This window comes from Helianthus annuus, chromosome 9, assembly GCF_002127325.2.
Source record: "Helianthus annuus cultivar XRQ/B chromosome 9, HanXRQr2.0-SUNRISE, whole genome shotgun sequence".
NCBI lineage: Eukaryota > Viridiplantae > Streptophyta > Magnoliopsida > Asterales > Asteraceae > Helianthus > Helianthus annuus.
Window position 1 is genome coordinate 148,976,620 of NC_035441.2, and position 15,202 is coordinate 148,991,821.

At 35.3% G+C, this 15,202-nt stretch overlaps 1 long non-coding RNA gene across 7 annotated transcripts; it reads right to left on the reverse strand.

Moving 5' to 3' along the window:
* Positions 1-10,937: 10,937 nt before the first annotated feature.
* LOC110878683 lies at positions 10,938-14,515 on the reverse strand. Of its 7 annotated transcripts, none has more exons than XR_004867534.1 (11): positions 14,384-14,513; positions 14,109-14,222; positions 13,237-13,347; positions 12,926-13,088; positions 12,652-12,745; positions 12,495-12,548; positions 12,336-12,428; positions 11,697-11,831; positions 11,466-11,584; positions 11,317-11,369; positions 10,938-11,225 (listed from the first exon to the last, which is right to left on the reverse strand). It is a non-coding gene; the product is annotated as an uncharacterized LOC110878683 (long non-coding RNA). The 7 variants fall into 7 exon arrangements; XR_004867533.1 differs by having other exon boundaries at positions 14,299-14,513; XR_004867535.1 differs by having other exon boundaries at positions 12,926-13,058; positions 14,109-14,511.
* Between the last annotated feature and the right edge of the window lie 687 nt (positions 14,516-15,202).

Here is a 15,202-nt window from a genome sequence, read left to right on the forward strand (position 1 = left end):
TGTCGTTTAAGTCTATCGTTGAATAAAGATGTAAACTTTTCAGGCAATATGTTGTCTCGTGATGTAAACACTTAAACTATGTTTTCCGTTATGTAATGTTAATGGAGTTTGAAGTTATTTTTATGAGCATGTAGTATGTTTACCAATCGTATGCAATGAAAATCTTTCATGATCACACCTTGTGCTTCCGCCTAAGAAAGGGGTGTGACACTATCATCGTCATACAACTATATATATAGACATCCTCAACTTTGAGGATACCATCACCACTGTCCACTATCATAAGCATGAGGATACTACCACCATTGGTACACCGCCACCACCGTGAATATACCACCACCTATATGAGTTGAATTAAGGGTTTGCATTATTGACGCTTGAATTAGGGTTTAATTTTTATTCATATATATATGGTTAGGTTAAAATGAGAACTACCTTAAGTTGTGAGAACAATGAGAACTAGGCCATTCAAAAGGTTTTTCCAAAAAAAATTTTTCTCAAATATCATAAAAAAATCACTTGTTTCGGCCAAAAAAAAAATTAAAATGCCATATACACAAATTTACATGAGGTGTAAAAAAATATTTATCGTGGTAACAAAATATGCAAGTGTGGTTAAAAGGAAGCTCAATCAAGGCTATTACAACTTTGATATACAAGCCATCAGAACGGAGATAAACCATTGTAAATGCTAATGATAAGTTTTATGTCATAAATAGTCAGCAATCCTACTCAAGGTTGTTACCCTCTTTCACAACAACCCTCCCCCCCTCAAGCGGTTCTTACCTACCTCTTACTCCCGACCTCCAATTATTTTGTTTATCTTTCTTTCGACGATCGTCGAACCATCTACATACTAACCCCCCCACCAAACCATCCATTAGCTAATCCCCTTTTGTTGCACTATCATCGTCATACAACTATATATAGACATCCTTAACTTTGAGGATACCATCACCGCTGCCCACTGTCATAAGCGTGAGGATACTACCACCATTGGTACACCGCCACCACCAACCGTCAGTATACCACCACCTATGTGGGTTGAATTAGGGGTTTGTATTACTGACGCTTGATTTTAGGGTTTAATTGTTATTCATATATATATATATATATATATATATATATATATATATATATATATATATATATATATATAGGGAGAAGATCATGAGAGAACCACCTCTTATTGTGAGAACCGCGAGAACCAATGTGAACACACCAAAAATGCCTAAAAATAGCTAAAAATCACACAAAAAAATTTTTTTTTAATATCTAAAAAAATAAAATTTTTGGCCACTAAAAGTAGCGATTTGAGCATAAAAAATACTAAAAAAAATTTTAGATTTTTTTTTGATTATTTTAGATTTTTTTAGGTTTTTTGGGGGTTTAGTTTTTAGCATTTTAGCTTAGGGGGGGTTTAGGTTTTTGGGGGGTGGGGGAGGGGGGTTTAGGTTTTTTTTTTTTTTTTTTTTTTGGGGGGGGGGGGTTTAGGTTTTTTGGGGGTTTTAGTTTTTAGCATTTAGCTTTGGGAGGGGGGGGGGGTTAGGTTTTTTTTGGGGGAGGGGGGGGGGTTAGGTTTTTTTAGGTTTTTTTAGCTATTTTAGGTTGTGTTCACATTGGTTCTCAAGGTTCTCACAATAAGGGTGGTTCTCGCATGAGCCCCTCCCTATATATATATATATATATATATATATATAGGGAGAAGATCATGCGAGAACCACCTCTTATTGTGAGAACCGCGAGAACCAATGTGAACACACCAAAAATGCCTAAAAATAGCTAAAAATCACACAAAAAATTTTTTTAAATTTTTTAATATTTTTTATAAAAAATCGCTACTTTTCGAAGCCAAAAAAATTTTTTTTTTTTAAATTTAAAAAGAAAATTTGGCTTCTAAAAGTAGCGATTTTAACATAAAAAATATTAAAAAATTCAAAAAAAAATTTTTAGATTTTGTTAGATTTTTTTTAGATTTTTTTAGGTTTTTTGGGGGTTTAGTTTTTAGCATTTTAGCTTGGGGGGAGGGGGGGTTTTAGGTTTTTGTGGGGTGGGGGAGGGGGGTTTACATTTGGGGGGGGGGGGGTGGGGTTAGGTTTTTTTTAGCATTTAGCTTGGGGGGGGTTTAGGTTTTTTTTTTGGGGGGGGGGGTTAGGTTTTTTTTGGGGGGGGGGTGGGGGGTTTAGGTTTTTTTTGGAGGGGGGGTGTGGGGGTTAGGTTTTTTTAGCTATTTTAGGTTGTGTTCACATTGGTTCTCAAGGTTCTCACAATAAGGGTGGTTCTCGCATGAGCCCCTCCCTATATCGCGAAAACTCGAAAACTAACTAAAAAAGCCTAAAAAACACACAAAATTTTTTTCAATTTTTTATTAAAATCGCTAGTTTTTTTATACAAAAAAACATTTTTTCAAAAAAAAAAAAATTGTAGTGCACATGTGTAATAATTCACATGTGTAGTACACATACATACACATGTGCACTACAAAAGAATTTTTTTTTTTTGGAAAAAGGTTTTTTTTATATAATTTAAATAGCGAAAATTGGTATGCAAATTTTTTTTTTTTTGGTATGTTTTGTAGGTTTTTTTAGTTAGTTTTCGAGTTTTAGCGATAACTAGTGGTTTTCATTTAAACCTTCCCCTATATATATATATAGGATAGGAGTTGGCCAGAAAGTCCAAATTTCCTAAAAAGTGTAAAAAGTCATAAAACACCATAATGTCAACCATAAAACACACCAAAAACCCACAAATAATATGATGAAGATTACTAAAACATCATGTATGTGGGTTTTGTGTTGTGTTTTAGATGTTAAGGCTCTGATTGTGGAATGACAAATATTATTGTGTTTTATGTTGCTTAGCATTGTGTGTTTTATATTTATAGTTCTACGATGGTGTGTTTTAGGAATATTCATTCTATTATTTGTGGGTTTTAGGTGTGTTTTATGCCTGAAATTATTGTGTTTTATGACTTTTTACACTTTTTAGAAAAAACACACTTTCCGTAGGATCTCCACTCTCTCTATATATATATATATATATATATATATATATATATATATATATGGTTAGATTAAAAGAATTAACAATGCCACATACACAAAAATCATAAAAAAATCACTTGTGACAGAAAAACAAAACAAAAAAAATTAAAAATGCCACATACACAAATTTACATGAGGTATAAAAAAAATATTTACCGTCATAACAAAATCTACATCAGTGCATAAACAAAAATTACATGAGGCAAAACTACCGACTTGATAATTTTTTTTGTTTTTTTATAGATGTGTTTATAATATTTCCATCTACATTTTTGCAAAAAAATTGTGGCACAACTCGTGCAAAAAGTAGGAGTTCTCATGGTTTTCACAACTCGTGGTGGTTCTAATTTGAACCGAAGCCTATATATATATATATATATATATATATATATATATATATATATATATATATATATATATATATATATATATATATATATATATATATATATATATATATATAGGGAGTATCATATGAAAAGAAAATTTTATTGATTAGTAATTTTAGACTAGGAAAAATTACACTTTTCGTCCTTTATGTTTGTACCTAGTTGCAATGGATGACCTTTACCTTTAATATTTACAGCCACAGTCCTTTTTTTTTTGAAAACCTGTTACATCTTTCGTCCTTTACCTCAAACCCAGTTAAAAAAATTGGTTAAGTTACATCACGTGCACAGCACGTGAGGGCATTTTTGTCCATTCATCACACCCAGCTACCCACCATTAAAAGCCCCAATATCTCCCCCAAATCCCTCATTTATCAGTTCAATCCTTATCATCTCCCCTAGGTCTTCGAAATGGCATAACATCCCCAAATTCATCTGCTCTGCTCTGATCGATCATCTTCTTCAGCAAGAAATCTTGCTTGTACGGTCATGACGATGAATCAAGAACCAGTACCACCAACGTGGTTTATACGAGAGGCCATGGATGGAGATGAAGTTCTTCAGTTGTATGGTAAGTTTAGCTGTAACCTTAAATTCTGATCTTTTTGAATGATTCAAGACAACCTATTGTAATGTGTATGTTTCTAACTAGTAAAAATTTGAAATTTGCAGTTGGTATGCCTCATCTATTCAGTATTAGGTTACATCATGGTGGTAGGTTAACCAAGAGTCCTGGTCGTGTATACGAAGGTGGTAAGGTTAATTTTGTTGACATGATCGACGTTGATATGTTTTCTGTTCACGAGATTTCAGATTTGATGGATGAGCTGGGTTATTCTGTTACTGATCATATATACTATTTTTTTCCAAAACCCTGAAAAGGATTTAGATAATGGTATTGAAGATTTAAGTAGTGACCAAGATGTTTTGAACTTGTCTAGGCATTTAGAATTTCATAAGATTATCAATGTGTTTACTTTACATGGTTTACACATTATTAAGGACTTCTTTCAGTCACCTATGAAGCCACAAAAGGGCATTACAATTGAAGAAATTGATGAGCCTGGCCCTTATGCAATAGTGCCTTCAAAACTAACTGTAACAAGAAGGTTGCAGTTAGATGTTGATAACATTGGGCATGAAAGTGGGAGTGTGAATGAGCAGGAAGGTTTGAGTGTGAATGAGCAGGGAGGTGTGAGTGTGAATGAGCAGGAAAGTGTGAGTGTGCAGGAAGTGAATGAGCAGGAAGGTGTGACTGTGCAGGGTGGTGTAAGTGTCCAGGAAGGTATGACTGTGCAGGAAGGTGTGAGTGTGCAGGAAGAACATGTGGACATGTTCTTGTATGATAATGCACCAGTTGACATTGAAGGGGATGTTTTAAATGAAGAGGGTCCTGAAAATGAAACAAGCACTGAAGAGGAGGATAGTGACAGTGACTTTGTGGTTGATGAAAACAATTGCATGCCAGATTATGATGTAGATATGAGGGACTACACTATGAATGTTGACATGGAAGTAAATGACACTGTTATTCATCAAGATGAAGATATAGAAGATGAAATCTTAGACAATGAAGCATTCCCAAGTGGGTCAGAGTCTGATGACAATCAAACAAGCACTAGGAAGATACAAATACATGAACAAAGAAGGAGAAATGAGAATAGAGTGAACTTTTATTTGGGACAAGTGTTTGGAACTAAGGAGGAGGCAAAGAAGCTCATAAAGGTTCATTCAGTTGAGACAAGAAGGCACATTGTTATTGTTAAGGATGATAGCACAAGGGTGAGGGCAGTGTGTCATGGTAAGTTGCCTCAATTTGATGTAGATGATAATGGAGTTCATATTGAAAGTCAAGCAAAGGGAGCAAAGGGTAAAGGGGCTGCTGTGGACAAAGGCAAAGGGCCTGCTGTGGACAAAGGCAAAGGTAAAGGGCCTGCTGTGAAGAAGGGTAAAAGTCAAGGGGAAAAATTGCCAAAGTTTAAAAGAACAGGGCCTCCTGTGAATAAAGGCAAAGGTAAAGGGGCTGCTGGTGAAGGATCCAATGTACATGTTGGGGGAAGAGGCAGCAAAAAAGATTCTGCAGAATGCCCATGTCCATGGGCCATACTTATCTCAAAAGTTAAAGGTGAAGAAACTTGGATGGTCAAGACTCTTCTTGAAGAACATAAATGTGTTTGTACCCGAAAAATACATGCTTGTACTTCAACCTTTCTCTCTCAACAAATGGTTTAACAAATTGAAGAAAATCCAGATATTCATGTCAAAGCTGTTCAAGAACAATTTCAAAGAAAGTATGTTGTTGGTGTATCCAGGATGAAGGCTTACAGGGCTAAAACAAAAGCAAGGAAGATGGTGGAAGGTGATTACTCATCACAGTATGGTCTGTTGAGGGACTATGTCCTTGAGTTGCAAAGTAAAAATCCTGGTACCACTGTTAAGATAGATCTAGAACCTGGTCATCCAAGGGATCTGACTAGACAGTTTAGAAGGATCTATGTTTGTTTAGGGGCTTTAAAGCAGGGGTTTAAAGCATTAGGCAGGGATTTACTTGGTTTGGATGATGCATTCATGAAGGGGCCTTATCCTGGACAACTCTTAAGTGCAGTGGGTGTTGACCCTAATAATGGAATCTATCCAGTGTGTTATGCAATTGTTGAGGCTGAAAATCTAAGTGCTTGGACATGGTTCCTAGATCTGTTAGCTGATGACCTTGAGATACCAAGAAACTCAGCCTTTACATTTATAAGTGATAGGAAAAAGGTTAGTATTTACTTGCATTCTTTTTTTAATTCAGTTCTGAGATTTGATATTGGTTTAGGTTTAATTACAATCTGTTTTCCACAGGGTCTGCTACCTGCAGTTTCCAAGTTGTTTCCATTAGCTGAGCACAGATATTGTCTCAGACATATTCATGAGAATATGAAAGGAACCTTTAAAGGTAGACAATACAAAGATTTATTGTGGAAATGTGCACAGGAAACAACAATTCCTGAGTTTCAAACTTCCATGGAGGAATTGAAAGCTTTTAACAAAAAAGCTCACTTGTGGCTGTCTAAAATCCCCCCTCTTCACTAGACAAAGTCCCATTTCTCTGGTATGTACATTGTGTTCCCATTTCTCACTTGGTCTTAACTGGTATACACTTAACTAATGATAAAAACCAATGAACAGGTAGGGCATTAAGTGACATGCTACTTAATAACATGTGTGAAACCTTCAATGGCAAGATACTGGAAGGGAAGGACAAGCCTATCATTGCTGGTTTGGAGTATATCAGGGAGTACCTAATGAGGAGGATTGTGACAGTTTTGAGGGTTATAGAAAGGACTGAAGGTCTCATTACACCTTGGGCACAAAAACAACTTCAGACAATTAAGAAAGATGCAGCCTTTTATCATGTGCAGTGGAATGGAGGGGATCTGTATGGGGTGAGTGGTAAACCTGGACACACAAGGGTAGTGGAGTTGGCCAAAAAGACTTGTGCTTGTAAAGGCTAGGAAATCACAGGTATATTATTAACTGTTTGTGACTGACTTTTATGATTATTAACTGTTTATGACTGATTGTTCATGATTGTGACAGGCAGGCCCTGTAGACATGCAGTGGCTGCAATATGGTTCATGGCTATTAATGGTCAAAGAGTTCATGCTTTGGAAAGCTGGTTTGATCCAGTCTACTCAATAGGCAGGTGGAAAGAGGTGTATGCTTTCAAGATAAACCCTATAAATGGTAAAGCTCTATGGCCGAAGAGTGAAGTTCCTATCAAGATAACACCACCAAAACACCACAAACAAGTGGGTAGGCCAAAGAAGGTTAGGAAAAGGTCAGCCGTGGAGATGGAGGATGAAGGCTCAAGCAAGAAGAAGGGCAGGTTATCAAAGAAGAATATGAAGGGTGTATGTGGAAAATGTGGGAACACCGGACACAATCAAAGGACTTGCAAGGGGCAAGGTGAAAAAAGGAAGGACTAGATCTGTTGGCAGGGGTTTAACTTTTGACTTTTGGTTTGTTATGGTCTTTGACTTTTGGTTTGTTAAGGTCTAACTTAGTACTTTATGGGATATGTACTAACTCTAGATGTTTGGAACATGTTTAAAACGTGTCTTTTATAACTTGGTTATCTATGCCAATGTGGCAGTTTTTGTTTGCAATTTGCATTGTGTTTGATGTCTACAACACTTGAATGGGTCAAAACAGCAGTTGCATTGTGTTTGATGTCTACAGCAGTTGAATGGGTCATTTGTCTTGTTTGTTTGCAATTTGCAGCCATTTAAAGTGTCCAAACAGCAGTTGCATTGTGTTTGATGTCTACAGCAGTTGAATGGGTCATTTGTCTTGTTTGTTTGCAATTTGCAGCCATTTAAAGTGTCCAAACAGGTTATGTGCTGTTTGCCAAACATGTTATGTCCAAACAGGTTATGGGTCAAAATAGAGACTGTCGAAACAGGTCAATTATGTGCTGCTTACCAAACAGGTTATGTCCAAACAGGTTTTGGGTCAATATAGAGATTGTCAAAACAGGTTATGGGTCAAAATTCCGTTTTGCAACAACAAGAAAGACAATATCTTTTGCCGAAGGTACTGCATTACATCAAAACAGGTTATGGGTCAAAATTCCGTTTTGCAACAACAAGAAAGACAACATCATTTGCCGAAGGTACTGCATTACATCAAAAGGTACTGCATTACATCAAAACTACTTACATATCACATTTCATACAAAAACTACTTGCATTAAACTACATTACATCAAGACTACCACATTACATCTAGACTGCTTTGCATTACGTGAACAAATACACGATGAAGCAAACCCAACTCAAAATCAAAATCTTTTTCAGCTTCATTGTCTCAGATTTAAGTTCTTTCACCTTCTCCTCTAACATGTTTCTGTTTCGTAGCAGACCTGGGATGATGTTCACACATGAATGGCAATTGGACTGATCTACCCATCCTATGAATCGACATGTCGATCCTTGATCAGGACACCCATAAAAACGGCGACCTGGGTTCCTATTTGTCCAAGAGGTGAGATAACAGCTTCTCTTCCACAATCGCATAACACAATCTTCGTTTATGAGCAGATGATTTAAGATCCAAACCCTAATTTTGGGCCAGCCGCCTTAGAGAGAGTTGCAGGTATGGGGGCTAAAACAATGGGGAAGAAACCCTAATCAGGGATTTGGGGGAGATATTGGGGCTTTTAAATGGTGGGTAGCTGGTTGTTATGAATGGACATAAATGCCCTCACGTGCTGTGCACGTGATGTAACTTAACCAAATTTTTAACTGGGTTTGGGGTAAAGGACGAAAGATGTAACAGGTTTTCAAAAAAAAAAGGAATGTGGCTGTAAATATTAAAGGTAAAGGTCATCCATTGCAACTAGATACAAACATAAAGGACGAAAAATGTAATTTTTCCTTTAGACTATAATAGCAGGTAATTGTAATCTAATCTCAATATTATTTTGGACAGTTTAAAGTTTCTTAAAAAAAATAAAAAATGTAAGCGTTTGTTACACATGTGTAAAAATAATGTTATTATTGCCTCAAAATCTTTGTAGCAATTAAACGACATATTGCTACACGTGTGTGACAAATCCATGCGATTTTTTTAAAGTTTCTTTTTGTAAAAACTATAAATGACTTAAACCTTTTTTAATTAAATAAAAAATATTGAGGTTTCAATTGGTCTGTAATTATCAGGTTACCAGGTTACCCATGATGATTTGTCTGGTTTTATTAATTTTTTTTTATTTTTAATATGACGTGGGAAGTATATATTTGATATAGATTTATTCTATTTAAAATTTTAAAAATCATTTTTAATATGACGTGGGAAGTATATATATTGATATAGATTTATTCTATTTAAAATTTAAAAAATCATATCTTTATTATAATGACACCTACTTCATGTTATCAACTTCATTACTTCACAATTTTTTAATTTTACACGATTCAAACTCATCACGCCAGCTATATCCACCTAAACATCAAACATTTCTTAAGGAACCAGTAATATTTGAAATGAAGAAAGCATCAATCTCAATCATTCCTTTCTTTTCCTAGCCACCACCAATCCACATCCCATTGGAACCAACTAAAATCGAATAAAAAAAACAATCTAGAACTAAATCGGAAAAAAGCAACAAAAAACGGAAAAAAAACAATCTGAAAAATTCACTGATCTTAGATCACGAAGAAAGAAACCGTCTTTGTCGAAGGTTGCTAGTCGTCGTCGAAGGGTCTGAAACGCAGGGTCGGTTGCTCTTCGTTCAACGGAGGGCCAAGGTTGGGTTGGGAGTGTATGTGATCGGAGTTCTGAAACGTCGGCATGATGTTGGGTGGGTTTAATTTATATTTTGATTTTATAAAATCTACAAAATCTAAATAATATCCTATCCAAATAAGCATTAAATGAGAAAAAAAATAATAACCTGATTACAAATTACATAGTATTAAAACACTAAATTAAAGTTTAGTTATTTTAGAGAGACAAAAAAATTTCAGTAATTTAATTGAAATAATTAATAAACTTGTTTACATTTTTGTGACATTTTCCCTTCTGATATTAGGTTTTCATGGGTTTTAACCATAAAAGTGGGTTTTCAAATTATAAATTCCATATATACACACACACATATTAGGATGAAAAAAATAATTTTACATATTTTAAAGAGTTTAATTAATTATAACTTTTAAAACATACGATACGAATTTTTTGAAAACATACATTGACTTTTAAATCAACTTCTCCTACGATAATAACTTTCTTATAAAAAAAATATTTTTGCATTCGTACTTTGTGCTTCTATATGGTTTCCTTTAATTTACGACCAAAAATCACTTTTGAGTTTTCTGATTCAGTTGCTCCTCTCTCTCTTTCTCTCATTTTTTTTTCTCTACAACGCCTCTAGAAGATCGATGTTGTCACCAATGCTACCGCCGGAACAAAGATCAGAGAGACTCATATGGTGACTCTTCCGAATCTCTATGAACAAATTATGACTATGGTTAAGGTTCTGGTGGTGGTCCTGTTATTGTTGGATGTAATCTTGATGATTCAGGTCGGCTACGGGTCAAGTCGGTTACGACTCACACTACTAGAAAACTGGGTTTTTGCCACCGCATTTCCGGTCGCAAAACAGTCGCAACTGCCCTATTGCGACCGTTTCCCGATCAAACATGCAATCGGAAAAACACCCGTCGCAATTGCTCTATTACGACTGAGTTGCGACTGCTGCTATCATTTGCGACCTGTGTTTTGCGACTATAAAAGTGGTCGCAAATTTTGCGACTGTTACTGGTTTTGTGCGACTTTGGTTGCGACACTCTTGTTGCGACCGTTTTGCGACTGCTTGCCTTTTAAAATTTGCAATCATTTTCCGACCGCTTGCCTTAAGAAAATTTGTGACTATCTTTCGCGGTTGCAAACTGCTTCTTTTTTTCTTTTTAGCCATTTTTTTAACCTGCATATAATGTCATTTTTTTAAATTTACACATCATCAAATTTTCACAATTATATAAAACATTCCACTTAAAACATCAAATACCAAAGTTATTATAACAAAATACATGTTAAAACAAATTATTTATAACCTACATTATACGTTTTGAAACCTAGCTTTTATCATCACTTCAATGTTTGCCATTCTTTGATTCATAGCCTCTTTCTCCACGTTATCTTTCCCTTTTTCCACCACCAATCCCGCAATAATTTCGTTCAACCTTTCTTTTTCTTCTTCTTTTTCTTTCACTATATCTTGGATAATCACGTTCAACCTTTCGATCTAATGAAACCAATGCAAAGTGAAATATTAATGGCCGGCATAATCATAATTTATTAAACTGATTAGCTGCTTATATTGTTGTCAAAGTTACCAGTTATATTCCAGCTAAGATTCAGATGCTATTGCAAACAGAAAGCTAAGTTCCTATAGAACCAAAAAGATTCAGCTGAAACTTATTGTAGCTCGTATTACAGCTAGACGCTTTTGATAAGAAAAACAGACAGAGAACCCAGTACTTACCATCAACTTCAACTCCCTTAGGAACAAAATGGTACTGATCCAGTAGCTATAATTATGTCTTTTGCTGTAATGACTGTCTCAGTGCCCCCAACCTTTCCATATTTAACCTTTTGTGGACCCTGTAAATATATTTATAATAATTAAACATAAGGTGCGTGTATGATCCGATGCAAGTTAACGAGATAAAGGTAAATAGTATAAATGACTCGATTGGCCAGTTACATGACATACCACAACAGTGCCAACACCAGTCAAGATGTCAACACCAAGAGATTTCATAGAATTGGTTAAGTTATTTCGAATTTTGGTGGCGAGATTTTCCGCATGATCGGCTACCCCTTGTCTGTCATACCCAGCAGCTGCAACCTGCCAATATAAATTATTATAGCGAAAACTAGATAATTAAAAGTTTCTACCTCAATGAAATGTGTGTATGCTGTAACATAGAATTCAATCCGTATTAAAGTAACATAAATGTTTGTCTGACATACCTTCTGACTGTTGACACTAGCATATAACTAACCTACAAAAATATTCTGACCTACAATAGCTAATAAAACTAACCTAACAAGCATCTTAATTTGTACAGTTGAGTTTACAGCCGAAATACAAACATTTCATGATTCTCTCCTATTAGTTATATTACTGAGAGATGTTGAGTGCACACAGCCTGATTTTGCTGAAAGTAGTATAACCTAACAAGTACTTAGATGCCTATTCCAAACAATAAAGATAGAAGCACTAATTGAAACTAGACTCTAAAAGGTCTAACATTTTTTTAAGAAAACGAATAAACTAAACTAAATAGTATGTCTACCATAATAATATAAGATATTTAAGTTCATGAATAAGTGATAATAATAAACATACCTTGGGACTTGTCTACCATGTACATACAGATCATTAACATTGCCTGAGAATCTGGACAAGCATCGCAAGTGATTGTGTTTGATCAGGGGATACCTAGTAACATACCACATAAGTAAGACCAAATTCCATAAAAAGAAACCGCAAACAGAACCAAAATACCTGCATTTGACTCCCACGCATTGGTGCAGTCTCCTCTCTAAGTTCTCTTAGAATCTGCAAATCATACAAATCCTTCCTTCTTTCACTCATACACAATTAATCAACTGAATGTTTAACCAGAATTCACTAGAGTTCACATGAGTTTTCGACTTCTTACCAGTGGTTCCCTAACATTAGCGAGCAAGTAGTCGTATATCCACGGAGTAACACTAATCACCTGCTTAGTGCTGTAGTTGTGGACCTTGTGGTCACTGGAAGTAGTGATATAAAATACTATATTAGCATTTAATTTTCTCTTTCAAATCTTGAGTTTTAGTCACTTAATATCGGAAACTTGATGCTTAGAGAAATTGTAACTGGCAGAATAAAAGTGCGCCGGCAAAATCCAACGTTTTGACCGGAAGAAAGAACAGGGTGTGTAGAAAAATTACCTTGAGACATACAAGATTGGCAAGCTCCCGTAAAGAACGACACTCCGACAAGTACAGTGTTATCCATAGCATGTAAATCCAACGTTGTAAGATTTATTTTCGGGTCGGGCCAAGCAAGTGCAAGTATAATAGGCTTGCATGGGTTAGTAAAGAAACACATTATCTGCATGAAAATAAGGTTAATAATCTGACTTTTACATACCCATTTGACCCATTAGACATGAAAAATAACAGAATTGACCCATCAATCACAAGTAAATGGGTCAAAAATGGCACATGTAATTTGAATAATCAACAGAGTAGGAATGTACAATGTTTACTGGAGCATCAGTTTGCCTGCACATAACCCATGGTACACCAGCTCCAACTCCAACAGCCATATTTGCAGCTCATTTTAAGCTCAATGTTGCGAGTCTGCAGTTCTGTGAAACAACTCAAAACAGAGGTATTCACATTCTAGTTTTGAGAGTGCAGAACTATTAGAATGGAACGTTTCTCAGTCTTATCCGTTGGAGATATTTGCAATACAAAAGGAACCAAATAGTCGATCATCTTTGATTTACAATAGTCATCATCCAAATACATATAACAACCACATGACTTGCAAATGTCAACTAGGGCAAATCATATGCAACAACTACAAATACGGATAAATTCAACAATATCGAATTATTTTGCGCCTTAATAAAGTAATTTGACATAAACGAGAAGATTAATGAGTTGTTGATAGAAAATTGAGCATACGAAACCAAAACCTAACTTTAAAATGTTTGATCATCTATGATTAAAATAGTCATCATCCAAACGCAGTTAACAACAACATGACTTGCAATTGTCAATTAGGGCAAATCATATGCAACAAAAACACCAAATACTGATAGAAGCAACTATATAGAAAACCTGAGACTAAGAAAAGCTAAATTTATCAGAATATCACTCATTCAAAATCACCGGTCATCTTCAATTTAGAATATACATCATCCAAATACAGTTAAAGAGCAACATGACTTGCAGTTGTCAATTAGGGCAATTCATATGCAACAAAAACGTTGAATATACAGATAAAAAACTGAATAACGTTGAATATACAGATAAAAACCGTTATTTCGATCTATTTTGGACCTCAGTAGAGAAATTTGGCATAAACAAGAAGATTGATGCGAAATCGAGCGTATGTACAAACCTGTGTACTTATGGAGATCAGAGAGATTGCTGATCAATCGAAGTCAGATGTGTTCACTTGCTTCTCCTTCTTCAAATCCCCAAATTACATGTTTGAGATAGATGAACATGTCTTCTACATAAGATAATGATAAAATTGACATTCATAACCTAAATATACAAATCGAAAGATAATGAATTCGAGTGTAAACCAAAAGTTATATGATCGATTGGGAAGATTTTGATGTGATTGAAGCATATCAAATCGATTGCGAAGGTTTTGATGATAACGAATACATTTTTGATCGCGTTGGGAAGATGAACCACATGGAAATTAGGGTTAAGATGTTACTTGAGGTTAATTCGACCAGACGCGTGGACGGGAGGTTTTGTTTGATCAGATGAGGGAGCGGTGAATCGCGCAGAATTGTGAGTAGAAAAAAACCCTAATGTGAGCAGAGTAAATGTAAAAAATGTGAGGCAGTTTAGTTGGTTTTTTATGAGTTAATTATCATTTTAGTCCCTAAAGTTTGTCTTAAATTATCGTTTTAGTCCAAATAGTTTTTTTTATTGGAGTTAGGCAATGTGTTCAAAATGGCACTTTAAGACAAACCTCAGGGACTAAAATGAAAATTTACTTTTTTGTATATCTCTCATATTTGCGACCGCTTTAGACGGTCGCAACTTTTTTTTTTATTTTCCTCGTATTTGTGATTGCTTTAAACGGTCGCAACTTTTGTTTTTTATATTCTTCTCGTATTTGCGACCGCTTTGGACGGTTGCAACTTTTACTTTTTTATTTTTCTTGTATCTGCGACCGTTTTCCAACCACTATTTATCATATTTGCGACCGTTTTGCGACCGAATCTAGGTTGATCGTTAATTTTGCGACTATTTTGGTTTTGGTCACAATCTGGTCGCTATTTTTGCGACCGTATTATGTTGGTCGCAAATTATGATCGCAATTGCCTACTTTTCTAGTAGTGTCAGCAATGTGTTTAGTTTAATGGGTCAACTAACAATCTTGCGTGTGATAATTGAGTCCATGCACGTGAGTTTGAATAAGTTGTTTGTGTGATCGAGTCTTTTGTTTGTCCAGGTATTAGGGAGAACTAG